The sequence below is a fragment of the Mustela lutreola genome, chromosome 14, assembly GCF_030435805.1.
Source record: "Mustela lutreola isolate mMusLut2 chromosome 14, mMusLut2.pri, whole genome shotgun sequence".
NCBI lineage: Eukaryota > Metazoa > Chordata > Mammalia > Carnivora > Mustelidae > Mustela > Mustela lutreola.
This window is the reverse complement of record NC_081303.1, coordinates 39,742,798-39,759,968: the sequence shown is the minus strand read 5'-3', so window position 1 is coordinate 39,759,968 and position 17,171 is coordinate 39,742,798. Positions and strand designations below refer to the sequence as shown.

At 39.8% G+C, this 17,171-nt stretch overlaps 1 protein-coding gene across 8 annotated transcripts in view; it reads left to right on the top strand.

Moving 5' to 3' along the window:
• The window catches only part of HHAT (hedgehog acyltransferase), a 352,540-nt gene that overhangs the window by 138,447 nt on the left and 196,922 nt on the right, over nt 1-17,171 (top strand). The window lies entirely within an intron of this gene.

The window sequence follows — 17,171 nt, the reverse complement described above, 5'->3', positions numbered from 1 at the left end:
AAACATATAATTAACCTCCATGTATTCATCACTCCGGTCCAATAATTATGAACTCACAGCCAATTTTCTTTCTTTTCTTTTCTTTTTTTCAAGATTTTATTTATTTATTTGACAGAGAGATCACAAGTAGGCAGAGAGAGAGGAGGAAGCAGGCTCCCACTGAGCAGAGAGCCCAATGCGGGACTCGATCCCAGGACCCCAGGATCATGACCTGAGCTGAAGGCAGAGGCCTTAACCCACTGAGCCACCTAGGTGCACTGCCAATTTTCTTTAATCTTTACACTCTCTCACATTGTTTAGAAGCAAATACCAGATGTCTTATTATTCATAAATATTTCAGTAGTCTATGTAAAAGGTAGTAAGTATTATTTTCTTCTCTTCCTTTCTTTTTTAAAAAAGAGGGTTTTTGAGGGCAGCAGTTTAGGTTCATAAAGAAATTAAAGGGGGGGTATGGAGATTGACCGTACCCACCACACCCACACATGCACAGGCTCCCCTCCCATCAGCACCTGCCATCAGAGAGGGTCTATTAGTTACAACTGGTGAACCCGCTCTGACACATCATAGTCACACAAAGTCTGTAGTTTATCATAGGCTTCTCTCTTGGTGTTGTGTGTTCAAGGGGGCTGGCTAAACGTTGGCCATTTTCTTTTGAACATCAGAATCTTACAAGGAGACAAAACATGACAGACTTTTACTATACCTTGACAGTCTAGGGATAAGGAGGGGCAAAGGTGGTAATTTATGATTTTCTGTTAAAAGAGTTCAAAAAGGTGTCCCATGTCTTGAGTTCATTAGAGAATGGTGTTTCACATTGAGATAGAGGGATAGAAAAGAGCTTTGCAAGGGCTTTGAGAGTACACCAAGAAGTGAGGAGGTGAAAATGGTTGAAAGTTAGTTGTTTTTTTTCATGGTAAAAATATAATAAAGCTCTGTGGAGTGTACATTAGAGTCCTCTTTGCAATTTGAACTGCTCCGTGGTTGAAGTCGATGGACCCATCCCAATGAGTGCGTGTAGTCATAGGGTTTGTTCGATTGTTTGTTTTAGCACATCGCGAAAGTACCAGCTGTTGTTGAAATAATGTCTGTGCACCTATCTCAATGGTCATGAAATGCTATCCAAATCATTTATTTGCTTTTTCTCCTTTTGCAAGTCACAACAAGATGGGGGGAGGGATAAGACGCGTGACATCTGATGACTGTTTTGAAAACTGGGGACACAAACACATGTCAGATAGCAGGAGATTCTCTTCTCCTCCCACATTTTGGAGGCATTAAATGTTATAAGGTTTAAGATTTCGTAGAAGAAATTAATTGTTATGAATTCTCTTCTTGGACTAGAATCCTGATTATTTGAAATTAATGTGGTGTGAACCCGGAGCTACTCTGGGATTTACTTCTGTGGAACCTGACTCTTCAATTACAGAGACTCTGTATGGTGTGAGGGTAATTTCATGGTGCCTGCTTGAGGAATGGAAGGGATGCCCGCTTGAGGTAGCATCATAAAGGGTGGCAAGTTGCACCACAGCTATTTGTGACACCGGCTAGTCCCTTTCCTCCCACTCCCAGCATCCCTCAAACACCATGATCTTTGCTGATCGCCACCTAACCCATTATTATGCCCGGATAACTTAGCACACGGGTACCTTCTTAGATGCCATAAAATAGTTGTATATTTCTTTTAAGCCGAGTTGATGAATGGAAATATGAATTTGTTGAATACTTAAGGGAGGCAATTATTTGCTTTCTAGAGAGATTGTTTTGCTCCTTGAAGGATTTGCAGTAGAATAATTAGTTGATTTTTAGTTCTTTTTGCACATAGATTTTACAGAGCACTTCTACTGGGCAAAGTGAGTCATAGCGAAGCATCAAAATTCAAACTGTAATCTACATCTGGTCTTTACTGGAAAATTTGCTTTTCAGAATTTTCAGGTCATTTGGCCCCGTGTAAATCTCCTTTTGTTCCCACCTTCCTTAAGTCTTATGTAGTGCAGGGTGTGTGTGTGTGTGTGTGTGTGTGTGTGTGTGTGACTGCTTTGTTTCTGCTCTGTGGAGTGTTCTTCCCTCACAGTTTGGGAATGGTAAGAGCCTATTCTGTTATGCTTCTATAGTCAGTTTTAATTTATTTTAAATTTTATTATTTTTAAAAGATTTTGTTTATTTATTTGATAGAGCACAAGCAGGGGGAGCTACAGAGGGAGAGGGAGAAGCAGGCTCTCTTGCTGAGCAGGGAGCCTGCCTGACATGGGACTTGATCCCAGAACCCTGGGATCATGGCCTGAGCTGAAGTCAGACCCTTAACTAACTGAGCTACCCAGGTGCCCCACATCATTTAGTTTAAAAAATAAATTATTACCAACATAGTTGAAGTCACCTTGGTTACCCATCCTAATTGCGTTTCCCATGCTCCTCCTAAACAGTAACCACTATCCTGAGTTTGGTGATTTTGCCCTCATGTGTTTTATACTTGTACTACACATGTGGCTATTGTTTTTAGTGGTGGCTAACAAGATCCATGAAAAATGAGCTAGAACTGTTGAGAAGCCATGTGTGGAAGGTGTTGTAGATCTCTAGCCTCACAACCATGACGTGTGTAGAAAGGGCAAAGTTTGGACACCTCCCATCAGAGGAGCCCAGCGCTTATCCCCTGGCTGCTGCCTTTCCTGGAATGGAGTCCCGCCCAAGGACTACAGCCCAGCTTCTTTGTCCTCTCTTGTACCATCGCGCAGAAAGAAATTGTGCAGCCAGGATTTTACATCCCCAAGATCACCCTTGAACTGACTGAGTCTGTCCACCCTCTTTGTTTATCTCCAGTTTGGGGAGTCTGGGCCCTTGGGTTACTCTAGCCTCTCCATCTCTTTGCCTTTTGGTCTCCTTCTTGTCTGTCCTTCCACTCCTTGGTTTGGTGTTGTTTCACTGTATACTCAGTATTTGCATTTCTTAGAAAGAACCTTCAGACCTTCCACTGGGAGCTGCTTGTGGGCAGGGGCAGCCTGGGTCCCTGGGAACACCCTCTTTTTTGAGTCCTGGAGGGTCACCTGCCAGCTATGGTTGGCCTTGAGCACATATTTACTGTAGTATCGGTAGAGAGTCTTGTGATACCAACGGCCCGGGGAAGGAGAGGACAGGTATGCACCTCAGTTGGAGGTTCAGCTTGTGGGCTGAATGAGCCTGACTAGCCGACCGGGTTTCAACCAGCTCCTCCTTCAGCAGGTCATTTATCCTACTGAGTCCAGCAGGAGGGGACACTGGGTCCTACCTCGTGGGGCTCTAGGTTCAACTTTGAAATCCTTAGACAGAGGCGGAAGTTGGAGCATTTGCTCTAGTCATTTATTCCCAGAACTCAATGACTAGAGATGATTGACTTCTTTCGACCTCCTTGGCCTCTTCAGGCTGGACAAGGTTGCCAAGAGCTTTGCCTGCACCTCTCACCAACACGCCATTCTTCCCTTCTTGACTTGGGTGCTTGTCCTTCTGGAGCCCCTGGTCACAATTCCTCGCTTCTGCCCATTCCCTCACTCCCTTCCCCTCTCAGTCACATGTACTCTCTTGGTTTTCTTGGCCCTGACCATGTCCTCCTTCTAACACAGAACCTTACATAACTATGTTAAGGCAATGGCCACCTTTTCTTCAGTGTTTCTGTGGGAAACTGACTATCATGTTAACTCTGACTAGTGGTGTTAACCTTCCCAGCACATGAACTGCCCTTCCTCCCTATACCCTTATCTGCAAGGGTAAATCTCCAAGTCTGTCATGGCACCGCTTCTGCCTTATGCTGTGGTTCCTTGTCTCTGTTCTTGATTAATCTTTTTTTTTTTTTTTTAAGTTTTTATGTTAATTCCAGGTAGTTAACGCACAATGTTATATTACTTTAAGGTATACAGTTTAGTAATTCTACACTTCTGTACATCATCCTGTGCTTATTACGGCAAATGCACTCCTTAATCCCCATCACCTGTTCCTCGCATCCCTCCACCCATCTCTCTTCTGGTAACCGCCAGTTGGTTCTCTGTAGTTAAGAGTCTCTTTCTTGGTTTTGCTCTTTCTTTTCCCTTTGTGCATTTGTTTTATTTCCATATGAGTGAAATTATACCTTATTTTCTTTCTCTGACTAACTTATTTCACTTAGTATTATATTCTCTAGCTCCATCAGTGTCTTCACAAATGGCAAGACTTGTTCTTTTCTGAGTAATATTCCAGTCTCCCTGTGTGTGTGTGTCTATATATATATCTGTATAGACACACACACACACATATACATACATATATACAACATATATATCCTTATCCATTCATCATTCAGTGGACACTTGGCTGCTTCCATATCTTGGCTATTGTAGTTAGCACCGCTATAAACATAGGGATGCATGTATCCCTTTGAATGAGTGTTTTTATATTCTCTAGGTACCTACCCAGTAGTGTAATTTCTGGAACATAGGCTAGTTCTATTTTTAATTTTTTGAGGAAACTGCATACTGTTTTCCAGAGTGGCTGCACCACTTTGCATTCCTACCAACATTGCATATCCTCACTAACACCTGTTGTTTTTTATTTTGTTGATTTTAACCATTCTGACATGTGTGAGGGGATAGCTCCCTGTAGTTTTGATTTGCATTTTTCTGATGGTAAGTGATGATGAGCATCTTTTCATGTGTCCTCAGGTGGCCATCTGCAGTCTTCTGTGGAGACATGTCTGTTCATATCTTCTGCCTATTTTTTAATTGGATTATTTGTTTTTTAGGTGTTGAGTTTTAAAAGTTCTTTATATATTTTGGATACTAATCTTTTATTGGATATATCATTAGCGAATATCTTCTACCATTCTGTAGGTTGCCTTTTAGTTTTGTTGATTGTTTCCTTTGCTGTGCAGAAGCATTTTATTTTGATGAAGTCTTAGTAGTTTCCTCAGGAGACATATCTAGAAAGAAGTTGCTATAGTTAATGTCAAAGAAGTCACTGCCTGCGTTCCCTTCTAGGATTTCTGTGGTTTCATGTCTCACATTTAGGTGTTTAATCCATTTTGAATATTTATTTAAGTATATATTTATGTATTTTTAAGGTAGGCTTCATGCCCAACATGGAGCCCAGTGTGGGGCTTGAACTCATGACACAGATCAAGACCTGAGCTGAAATCAAGAGTTGGATGCTTACCTGACTGAACCACCCAGGCATCCCTATTTGAATTTCTTTTTGTGTATGGTGTAAGAAAGTCCAATTTTCCCAACATTGTTTGTTGAAGAGAAATTCTTTTTTCCATTTTCTGCTTTGTTGAAGATTAATTGTGGGTTCATTTCTGGATTTTCTTTTCTGTTCCATTGATCTATGTGTCTATTTTTGTGCCAGAACCATACTGTTCTCATTACTATAGCTTTGTAATATAATTTGAAATCCCGAATTGTGATGGTTACAGCTTTACTTTTCTTTTTCAAGATTGCTTTGGCTATTTGAGGTCTTTTGTGGTTCCATACAAATTTTCAGATTGTTGGTTCTAGCTCTGTGAAAATGCTGTTGGTGTTTTGATAGAGATTGCATTAAATGTGTACATTGCTTTGGGGAGTATAGACATTTCAACAGTGTTTGTTCTTCCAATGTCTTTCCATTTCTTTGTGTTGTCTTCAATTTCTTTCATCAGTGTTTTATAGTTTTCAGAGTAGAGGTCTTTGGTTTAACCTTTTTGATTAAGTTTATTCCTAGCTATCTTACTGTTTTTTGTACAATCATAAATAGGATTGTTTTCTTGATTTCTCTTTCTGCTGCCTCATATTAGTGTATAGAAGTGCAACAGATTTCCACACATTGATTTTATATTCTGGAACTTTACTGAATTTGTGTATCAGTTCTAGCTGCTGTTTGTTGAAGTCTTTTCCGGGTTTCCACATAGAATATCATGTCACCTGCAAATAGTGAATGTTTGGCTTCCTCCTTGCCAATTTGGATGCCTTTTCTTTCTTTTTGTTGTCTGATTGCTGTGCCTAGGACTTCAGTACTATGTTGAATAGAAGTGGTGAGAGTGGACATCCTTGTCTTGTTCTTTTTTTTTTTTTTTTTTTTTTTAAGATTTTTAATGTATTTATTTGACAGAGAGAGACACAACAAGAGAGGGAACACAAGCAGGGAGAGTGGGAGAGGGAGAAGCAGGCTTCCTGCCCAGCAGGGAGCCTGATGTGGGGCCGGATCCCAGGATCCTGGGATCATGACCTGAGCCTAAGGCAGACACCTAATTACTGAGCCACCCAGGTGCCGCCCCTTTGTCTTGTTTTTGACCTTAGGGGAAAAGCTCTCAGTTTTTCTCCATTAAGGATGATGTTATCTGTGGATTTTTCATAAATGGCTTTTATTATGTTTAGTATGTTCCCTCTAAACCTGACATTTTATTGTGAATGGATGTTGTACTTTGTCAAATGCTTTTTCTTGGTCTGTTGAAATTATCATATGGTTCTTAGCCTTTCTCTTATTGATATGATATATCATATTGATTTGCAACCATGCTTGCAAATTAGCAATAGATCCCACTTGATCATGGTGAATGGTTTTTTTAAATGTACTGTTGGATTCAATTTCTACTATTTTGTTGAGGATTTTTGCATCTATGTTCATTGAAGATAGTGGCCTGTAGTTCTCTTTTTTGGTTGTATCTTCTGGTTTTGGTTTCAGGGTAATGCTGGCCTTATAGAATGAATTTGGAAGTTTTCCTTCCTTTTCTATTTTTTTAAAACTTTTTATTAATATATAATGTATTATTAGCCCCAGGGGTACAGGCTTGTGAATCTCCAGGTTTACACACTTCACAGCACTCACCATAGCACATACCTTCCCCAATATCCATAACCCAATCACCTTCTCCCTACCTCCCTCTCCTTCGGCAACCCTCAGTTTGTTTTGTGAGATTAAGAGTCTCTTACGATTTTTCCCCCTCCTGATCCCTTCTTGTTTCATTTTTTCCTTCCATAACCCCCAAGCCCCCAACGATGGCTCTCAACTTCCTCATATCAGGGAGATCATATGATAATTGTCTTTCTCTGATTGACTTATTTCTCTCAGCATAATACCCTCTAGTTCCATCCACATTGTTGCAAATGGCAAGATTTCATTTCTTTTGATGGCTGCATAGTATTCCATTGTATATATACACCACATCTTCTTTATCCATTCATTTGTTGATGGACATCTAGGTTCTTTCTATAGTCTGGCTATTGTGGACATTGCTGCTATAAACATTCGGGTGTACGTGCCCCTTCGAATCACTACATTTGTATCTTTAGGGTAAATACCCAGTAGTGCAATTACAGGGTCATAGGGTAGCTCTATTTTCAACTTTTTGAGGAACATCCGTGCTGTTTTCCAGAGTAGCTGCACCAGCTTGCATTCCCACCAACAGTGTAGGAGGGTTCCCCTTTCTCCGCATCCTCGCCAGCATCTGTCGTTTCCTGACTTGTTAATTTTAGCCATTCTAACTGGTTTGAGGTGGTATCTCATTGTGGTTTTGATTTGTACTTCCCTGATGCTGAGTGATATGGAGCACTTTTTCACGTGTCTGTTGGCCATCTGGTGTTGTCTTTGCTGAAATGTCTGTTCATGTCTTCTGCCCATTTCTTGATTGGATTATTTGTTCTTTGGGTGTTGAGTTTGGTAAGTTTTTTATATAGATATTGGATACTAGCCCTTTACCTGATACGTCGTTTGCAAATACTTCTCCCATTCTGTTTGTTGTCTTTTGGTTTTATTGACTGTTTCCTTTGCTGTGCAGAAGCTTTTGATCTTGATCAAGTCCCAGTAGTTCATTTTCCCTCTTGCTTCCCTTGCCTTTGGCAACATTTCTAGGAAGAAGTTGCTGTGGCTGAGGTCAAAGAGGTTGCTGTCTGTGTTCTCAAGGATTTTGATGGATTCCTTTCTCACATTGAGGTCTTTCATCCATTTGGAGTCTATTGTGTGTGGTATAAAGAAATGGTCCAGTTTCATTTTTCTGCATGTGGCTGTCCAGTTTTCCCAACACCATTTGTCGAAGAGACTTTTTTCCCTTGGACATTCTTTCTTGCTTTATTGAAGATTAGTTGACCTGGTCTATTTCTGGGCTCTCTATTCTGTTCCACTGATCTATGTGTCTGTTTTTGTGCCAGTACCATACCATCTTGATGATGACAGCTTTGTAATAGAGCTTGAAGTCTAGAATTGTGATGCCACCAACTTTGGCTTTCGTTCCCAACATTCCTCTGGCTATTCGAGGTCTTTTCTGGTTCCATATAAATTTTAGGATTATTTGTTCCATTTCTTTAAAAAAAATGGATGGTATTTTGATAGGGATTGCATTAAACATATAGATTGCTTTAGGTAGCATAGATATTTTCACAGTATTTGTTCTTCCAATCCATGAACATGGAACATTTTTCCATTTCTTTGTGTCTTCCTTAATTTCTTTCATGAGTATTTCATAGTTTTCTGAGTACAGATTGTTTGCCTCTTTGGTTAGGTTTATTCCTAGGTATCTTATGGTTTTGGGTGCAATTTAAATGGGATGGAGTTCTTAATTTCTTTCTTCTGTCTTGTTGTTGATGTATAGAAATGCACTGATTTCTATGCATTGATTTTATATCCTGACACTTTAATGAATGCCTGTATGAATTCTAACAGATTTGGAGTGGAGACTTTTGGGTTTTCCATGTAAAGTATCATATCTACAAAGAGTGATAGTTTTACTTCTTTTTTGCCAATTTGGATGCCTTTAATTTCTTTTTGTTGTCTGATTGCTGAGGCTAGGACTTCTAGTACTATGTTGAATAGCAGTAGTAATAATGGACATCCCTGCATGTTCCTGGCCTTAGTGGAAAAGCTCTCAGTTTTTCTCCATTGAGAATGATATCTGTAGTGGGGTTTTCATAGATGGCTTTGATGATATTGAGGTATGTATCCTCTATCCCTACACTATGAAGGGTTTTGATGAGAAAAGGATGCTGTACTTTGTCAAATGCTTTTTCAGCATCTATTGAGAGTATCAGATGGTTCTTGTTCTTTCTTTTATTAATGTATCAGACTGATTGATTTGCGGATGTTGAACCAACCTTGCAGCCCTGGAATAAATCTCACTTGGTAGTGGTGAATAACCCTTTTAATGTATTGTTGGATCCTATTGGCTAGTATTTTGGTGAGAATTTTCACATCTGTGTTCATCAAGGATATTGGTCTGTGATTCTCTTTTTTGATGGGGTCTTTGTCTGGTTTGGGATCAATGTAATGCTGGCCTCATAAAATGAGTTGGAAGTTTTCCTTCCATTTCTATTTTTTAGAGAATTTCAGGAGAATAGAAATTACTTCTTCTTTAAATGCTTGATAGAATTCCCCTGGGAAGTCGTCTGGCCCTGGGCTCTTGTTTGTTGGGAGATTTTTGATGACTGCTTCAATCTTCTTACTGGTTATGGGACTGTTCAGGTTTTCTATTTCTTCCTGGTTCAGTTGTGGTAGTTTATGTGTCTTTAGGAGTGCATCCATTTCTTCCAGATTGTCAGATTTGCTGGCGTATAGTTGCTCATAATATGTTCTTATAATTATTTGTATTTCTTTGATGTTGGCTGTGATCTCTCCTCTTTCATTCATGATTTTATTTATTCATGTCCATTCTCTTTTCTTTTTGATAAGTCGGGCCAGGGGTTTATCAATCTTATTAATTCTTTCAAAGAACCAGCTCCTAGTTTTGTTGATTTGTTCTATTGGTTTTGGTTTTTGGTTTTTTGTTTCTATTTCATTGATTTCTGCTCTAATCTTTATTATTTCTCTTCTCCTGCTGGGTTTAAGCTTTCTTTGTTATTCTTTCTCCAGCTCCTTTAGGTGTAGGGTTAGGTTGTGTATTTGAGACCTTTCTTGTTTCTTGAGAAAGGCTTGTACTGCTCTGTTTCCCTCTCAGGACTGCCTTTGCTGCGTCCCACAGATTTTGAACTATTGTGTTTTCATTATCATTTGTTTCCATGAATTTTCAAAATTCTTCTTTAATTTCCTGGTTGACCCATTCATTCTTTAGAAGGATGCTCTTTAGTTTCCATGTATTTGGATTCTTTCCAAATTTCCTCTTATGATTGAGTTCTAGCTTCAGAGCATTGTGGTCTGAAAATATGCAAGGAATCATCCCAATCTTTTGATACTGGTTGAGACCTGATTTATGACCCAGGATGTGATCTATTCTGGAGAATGTTCCATGTGCACTAGAGAAGAATGTGTATTCTGTTGCATTGGGATGGAATGTTCTGTATATATCTGTGATGTCCATTTGGCCCAGTGTGTCATTTAAGGCCTTTATTTCCTTGTTGTTCTTTTGCTTGGATGATCTGTCCTTTTCAATGAGGGGAGTGTTAAAGTCCCCTACTATTATTGTGTTATTGTTGGTGTGTTTCTTTGATTTTATTAATTGCTTTATGTAGTTGGCTGCTCCCATGTTAGGGGCATAGATCTTCTTGTTGGACAGACCCTTTGAGTATGATATAGAGTCCTTTCTCTTCTCTTATTATAGTCTTTAGCTTAATATCTAACTGATCTAAGGATTGCCACCACAGCTTTCTTTTGATGTCCATTAGCATGGTAAATGGTTTCCCACCCCCTCACTTTAAATCTGGAGGTATCTTTGGGTCTAAAATGAGTTTCTTGTAGACAGCATGTTGATGGGTTGTTTTTTATCCATTCTGATACCCTGTGTCTTTGATTGGGGCATTTAGCCCATTTACATTCAGATTAACTATTGAGAGATATGCATTTAGTGCCATTGTATTGCCTGTAAGGTGACTGTTACTGTATATTGTCTGTTCCTTTCTGGTCTACTAGTTTTAGGCTCTCTCTTTGCTTAGAGGACCCCTTTCAATATTTCCTGTAGAGCTGGTTTGGTGTTTACAGTTCTTTTAGTTTTTGTTTGTCCTGGACCTTTTTATCTCTCTTTCTATTATCAATGATAACCTAGCTGGATATAGTATTCTTGGCTGCATGTTTTTCTCATTTAGTGCTCTGAATATATCATGCCAGTTTTTTCTGGCCTGCCAGGTCTCTGTGGATAAGTCTGCTGCCAATCTAATATTTTTACCATTATATATTACAGACTTCTTGTCCTGAACTGCTTTTAGGATTTTCTCTTTGTCACTAAGACTTTTAAGTCTTACTATTAGATGATGGGGTGTGGACCTATTCTTATAGATTTTGATGGGATTCTCTGTGCCTCCTGGATTTTGATGTTTGTTCCCTTTGCCATATTAGGGAAATTCTCTACAATAATTTGCTCCAATATACCTTCTGCCCTCCTCTCTCTGTTTTCTTCTTCTGGAATCCCAATTATTCCAATATTGTTTAAATTTATGGTATCACTTATTTCTCGAATTCTCCCCTTGTTGTCTAGTAGTTGTTTGTCTCTCTTTTGCTCAGCTTCTTTATTCTCCATCATTTGGTCTTCTATTCTCTCTTCTGCCTAATTCTCTCTTCTGCCTCATTTATCCTAGCAGTAAGAACCTGCATTTTTTATTGCACCTCATTAATAGCTTTTTTGATTTCAGCTTTGTTAGATTTTAGTTCTTTTATTTCTCCAGAAAGGGTTTTTATTTCTCCATACAGAGTTTCTCTAATATCTTCCATGCCTTTTTTGAGCCCAGCTAGCACCTTGATAATCATCATTCTGAACTTTAGATCTGACATATTGCCAATGTCTGTATTGATTAGGTCCCTAGCCTTCAGTACTGCCTCGTATTCTTTTTTTTGTGGTGTGAGTTTTTCTGCCTTGTCATTTTATCCAGATAAGAATATATGAATGAAAGAACAAAACACTAAAGGGGTGGCAAAGACCTCAGAAAAATGTACGTTAACCAAATCAGGAGACCCTAAGACATGGGGAAAAAAAGGGGGGTAAAAAGAAGTTTAAAAAATAATGAATACTGTTATGCTGAAAATAAATAAAAAATAAATTAAAAATAATAAAAAAATAATAAAAAAGAAGTTTAAAAAAATAGAAAAGGAAAAAAGAAAAAATATATATTAGACTAGTGAATAGAACAGAACCACCCACTTGGTTTGGGAGTATTTTGGTCTCTTAGAAGAAAGTACCTCCCAAAATTTTAAAAGAAAAATACATACATACACATACAAATACGGATAAACATGATGAAGGGATGGAATATCACTGTAAAGATGATGATTTTTAAAAAATGCTAAAAAAGGAGTTGAGAAGATAAGCTGGTTGGGAAAAAAAGAAAAAGAAAGTGGAGAGAATTTGCTCAGTGTGGAGACCAGAACAAACCCTGTGCTAGATTTAGGGTATATTTTGATCTATTAGGAGAAGTTGTATCCCAAAATTTTTTAGAAGAAAAAACCCTATGTGTATACAAAAGATAAAGTTAGATACAATGGAGGATAAAATATGACTATAATAATAAAAGTCCAAAAAGATTTTTTTTTAAAAAGGTATTGTTAACATAAACTAGTTAAAAAATGTTAAAAGAGTAAAAAGTAAAAGTCAAAAAATTAGAATAAGAAAAAAATAAAATTAAAAAAATTTAATTAATTTTGCAAGACTAAAGAATAATGGGGAGAAAGCCATGAACTCCATGCTTTGCTTTCCCCTTCTCATATTCCACTGTTCTCCTTGATCAGTGAGCTTGGTCTTGGCTGGATTTCTTGCTGATCTTCTCCGGGGAGGGGCCTGTTACAGTGATTCTCAAGTGTCTTTGCATGAGGTGGAATTGCACTGCCCTTGCCAGAGGTCAGGCTAAGTAATCCTTTGGTTCGCTCGAGAGCTTTTGTTCTCTCGAGAGCTTTCCGTAGAGCTCTGGAAGACAGGAATGAAAATGGCGGCCTCCCAATCTCTGGCTTGGAGGAGCCGAGAGCTGGCTGAGAGCTCGGGGCTGCACTTCTCGGTGCGCCATCGGAGAAAAGCACTCAATCACTCCCATCTCCCTGGGCTCCGGCCGTGCTCTGAGTTCACCCATCCTGTGACCGACAGCTTCTGTCTCTGACACACAGCCCCCCTGGAGTCTCCAGACGCAGTAGATTCCTACCGCTCTTCCAGGGGGTTCTCCTTGGATCTTGTGGGGTCCCTGCTCAGTGGTCTGACTGTGCCACAGATCACAGTTTAAGGTAACTCCTCTGCTCCGTCTCTGTAGCTGGCTTCTCCCCTCTAATACCTGTGAGCTCTGAACTACACTCAGACACCCACGATCCTTCTGTGACCCCACGGGATCTGAGACCACACTGTCCCTGCAAGGGATCCGCCTCTGCTTATCCTCTGGAGCAATGTCCCTCAGTGGAGCAGACCTCTTAACATTCTGATTTTGTGCTCTGTTGTTCCACTGCTTGCCAGGAGTGGGCCCCTACCCTGTGTTCCCGTTGCTTTGGATTCACTTCTCCACGGGTCCTACCTTTCAGAAAGTGGTTGATTTTCTGTTTCTAGAATTGCTGCTCTTCTCTTTGATCTCTTTTTGGATTTGTAGGTGTTTGGAATGGTTTGATAACTATCTAGCTGAACTCCTGCTACCTGATGTCATCTCAGCCTGCTACTCCTCCCCTCCTTTTCTATTTTTTTGGAATAGTTTGAGAAGAATAAGATTTTAACTTTTCTGTAAATGTTTGGTAGAATTAACCTGTGAAGCCATCTGGTCCTGGGCTCTTGTTTGTTGGGAATTTTTAAATCACTGATTCAATTTCTTTGCTGGTAATTGGTCTGTTCGGATCTTCTTGATTACTCTTTATAGTGCTAGTTTTTATCCTAGGTGTTATAAAAGAAAGTTTATTTTTTAAAAAACTGGGTAGAACACTTACTATGAGATTAAAAAAACAAATTTTAAAAAAATGTATAAAATAATATTGTTAACTGTAGGCATGAGACATTCGTGTAAAGAACTTTATACGAGAAGAAACTTTTTATTTTTTATTTTTTTATTTTTTAAAGATTTTATTTATTTATTTGACAGAGAGAGATCACAACTAGGCAGAGAGGCAGGCAGAGAGAGAGAGAGGAGGAAGCAGGCTCTCCACTGAGCAGAGAGCCCGATGCGGGACTCGATCCCAGGACCCTGAGATCATGACCTGAGCTGAAGGCAGCGGCTTAACCCACTGAGCCACTCAGGCGCCCAACTTTTTAAAAAGATTTACTTATTTTACAGAGAGTGCACACATAAGCACAATAGAGAGGGTGAGAGGAAAAGAGAGAATCTCAAGCAGACTGCCCACTGTGTGTGAAGACCTCTGCGGGGCTTGATCACATAACCTGAGCTGAAACTAAGAGTCAGATACTTAAACAACTGCACCACCCAAGTACCCTGAAAATAAACTTTCATAAAATGTTTAGGCTTCTTGAATCTGAACAGACTTAGTCTAAACAGCATTTAAACAAAATCTAGAGTAGGTTAGATGTAGACAAGGTCAAAATGGCTGGAGTCATTTTCCTTGGAACAGAAAAGGTTCAGAGATGAATGAAGTCAGGCCATGGATAGAAGTGAGAGCCCAGGATAGGCTAGAGGTGAGAGAGTGCAACAGTGAGTCAGGGCACACAAACTGGTGGGGAAGCATAATAGTGCAGAGACACCATGCTTCTTGAAACATATCAAAGCTGGTATCAGTGTCTTATACTGACTATGAAAATCTTGATGGCAGGGCTCAGCTGTATGAAAATGGTGGCTCTGCAGCTGACTGACAGAGTCAAGGGGCCTTTCTATGGCCAACTCTGTGGCCAACTCTCCCCAGTCCTTGGCAAATTCTGGCCTAAGACACAGCTTGACCCATTCTGGGTTCATGAAGACTTTTCGTTAGGTGGATGCTAAGTTCTTCAGGTCTAGCAGATCTAACAATTTAAGAGGATTTTATCCACTTTAGATCCTTGTGTGTACCACTGGGAAGAACTTCCCATCATTAGCACCATTCACTGGGCAAGCTGCTCTTCACTGGGCACCTGTTATTGAAAGTCCTGATGTTCAATCATGTGGGCATGGGCTTTGAGCATCCTGTAATCTGGTAGGAAATATCTGTAAGTACAAGAAAGCCTATAGGGTAATGTGTAATAAGGGTGTTAGTGCTCCTTCCTCATATATAATGTAGATGGTATGATGCTAGAATTGATATTATCAAATATTTAAATGAATAGGCCATTTAAAAAATCTTACAGATTTTCATTTATATGCCTCAAATGTGATGACTGTATAAAAATAGTGTCACATTAAAAGCAGTGTTTGAAAAGGAAGCAGCTCATTTTCCCTGATTTTGGATCCTGTTAACAGGGAAAAGAAGTTTCTGTTGCTTCATAGGATGTGAAGGAGCTCCAGGTGGCCTTAACCTTGGACAGTCTTCCCTGGGTCCTCTGGTGCCTTCTTCAGGCTGTTCAATTTTAGCTCTGGAAGCTTTGTGCCCTTTAATTAGGCATCTTTACTTCTGTCCTGCTTCTTCTAGCTCTGGGATTTTTCTGACTACAGTCTGGAGGTTCATTTTGGATTATTTTAGAGTCCCCTGCCCTTTCCATCTTGACCAGTGGAACAGAGTTATTTTTTATTTTATTTTTTATTTGATAAAGAGAGACACAGCAAGAGAAGGAACACAAGTTTTGGGGAGTGGAAGAGGTGGCTTTCTCTGCAGGAAGCCCAATGCGGGGCTTGATCCCAGGGCCCTGGGATCATGACCTGAGCGGAAGGCAGATGCTTAATGACTGAGCCATTCAGCACCCCATGGAACAGAGTTCTTCACCACTCAGTGTGGTTATATGCCCCCTAAATACTTTTATATGGTATTGCTAGCATATACACCCCACTTCTTGAAGGGTGTGTATATATACACACTTAAATACATATATATTTTCTAATATATTCATGTATATATATTTTTCTACACACACACACACGTATGCACACCAGCTTTTTTTTTTCTTGATTGCTATCAGATTGCTATCTTAGAGTGCTACAATTTTATACCCAGTTGTTTCAGTACATGTGATTGTATTCTAGTTTCCACAAGTCTGAAGAACCCTGATTGGGAATGAGACACAGTGATTCCTGGATTTTTTCTTGTAAGACATGTGGCTTTTGAATTTGAACCACCATTTGCCTTCACCCAAACTATATATTCCGAAAATGGCTCTCTGTTTCTTCTGGCACAGAGTTACCATTTACAGCCACACTCTCCATTGTAGTGACATCCTTGTATAACATGGCAAGTGCCAGGCAGTAATATTTTCTGCCAGTACTTCTTTAATGCTTAGTTATTTCCTTCTCAGAAGCTCACAGATAACGTGCTCAGCTGCAGCAACCTGCCCTGCAGGATTTCCCACACATGGAGGAAGACGCTCTGGGGGTTGGACAGCACATGGCCACCAGTTGTCTTCTCGGGGCTTCCATTCCCACTTTGCCCTCTGCCTTCTCCTGTGAGCACTGCTCTGCCAAACCTGCCACACCTCCCACCTGCTGAGGCCAGTGTGAATGGGGCCACCATCTGGCCCAGGTCTGTGGTTCCCCATTGGGCTTAGGGCACAGAGGTCAAAGTGGCCAGGAAACTTGAGGAGAGAAGAAAGGTGGTAGAGCTCCCTGAGCCCTTGCTGCAGAAGTGAGTCATTCTCAGCGGCTTTTAGGATATTCACAGATACGTGCAACTATCCCCACTGCCAATTTTATAATATTTTAATTATCTCAAAACCTAAAGGAAACCTTACCCTTTAGCCACCACTTCTGTCATTACCCCACCCCCTACCTCTCCAGTGCCAGGGACCTACTAATCAGCTTTCTATTTCTGTCTCTGTTACTTTTTTCTGGACTTTCATATGAATGGAATAGAATACGTGGTTACTCATGACTGGCTTATCTCAGCATAATGTTTCAAGTTTCATCCATGTTAAAAAAATAAAAGATTCACCCATGTTGTAGCACGTGTCACTATTTCATCCCTTTTCATGGCAGCATAATATTCCATTGTATGGGTAGACCACATTTTGTTTATTTGTCTGTTGATGGATATTTCGGTTGTTTCATCTTTTGGTTGGTGTTGATAATATCACTACAAATATTTGGATATAGGTTTCTGTGTGGATATCTGTTCTCATTTCTCTTGGGTATATACCAAAAGTAGAATGGTTGGGTCATGTGGTAACTTTAAGTTTATTCATTTCAGGAAATGCCAAGTGGTTTCCCAAAGTGGCTGCACCATTTTTCTTTCTTGTCAGCAGTGTATGACAGTTCTAA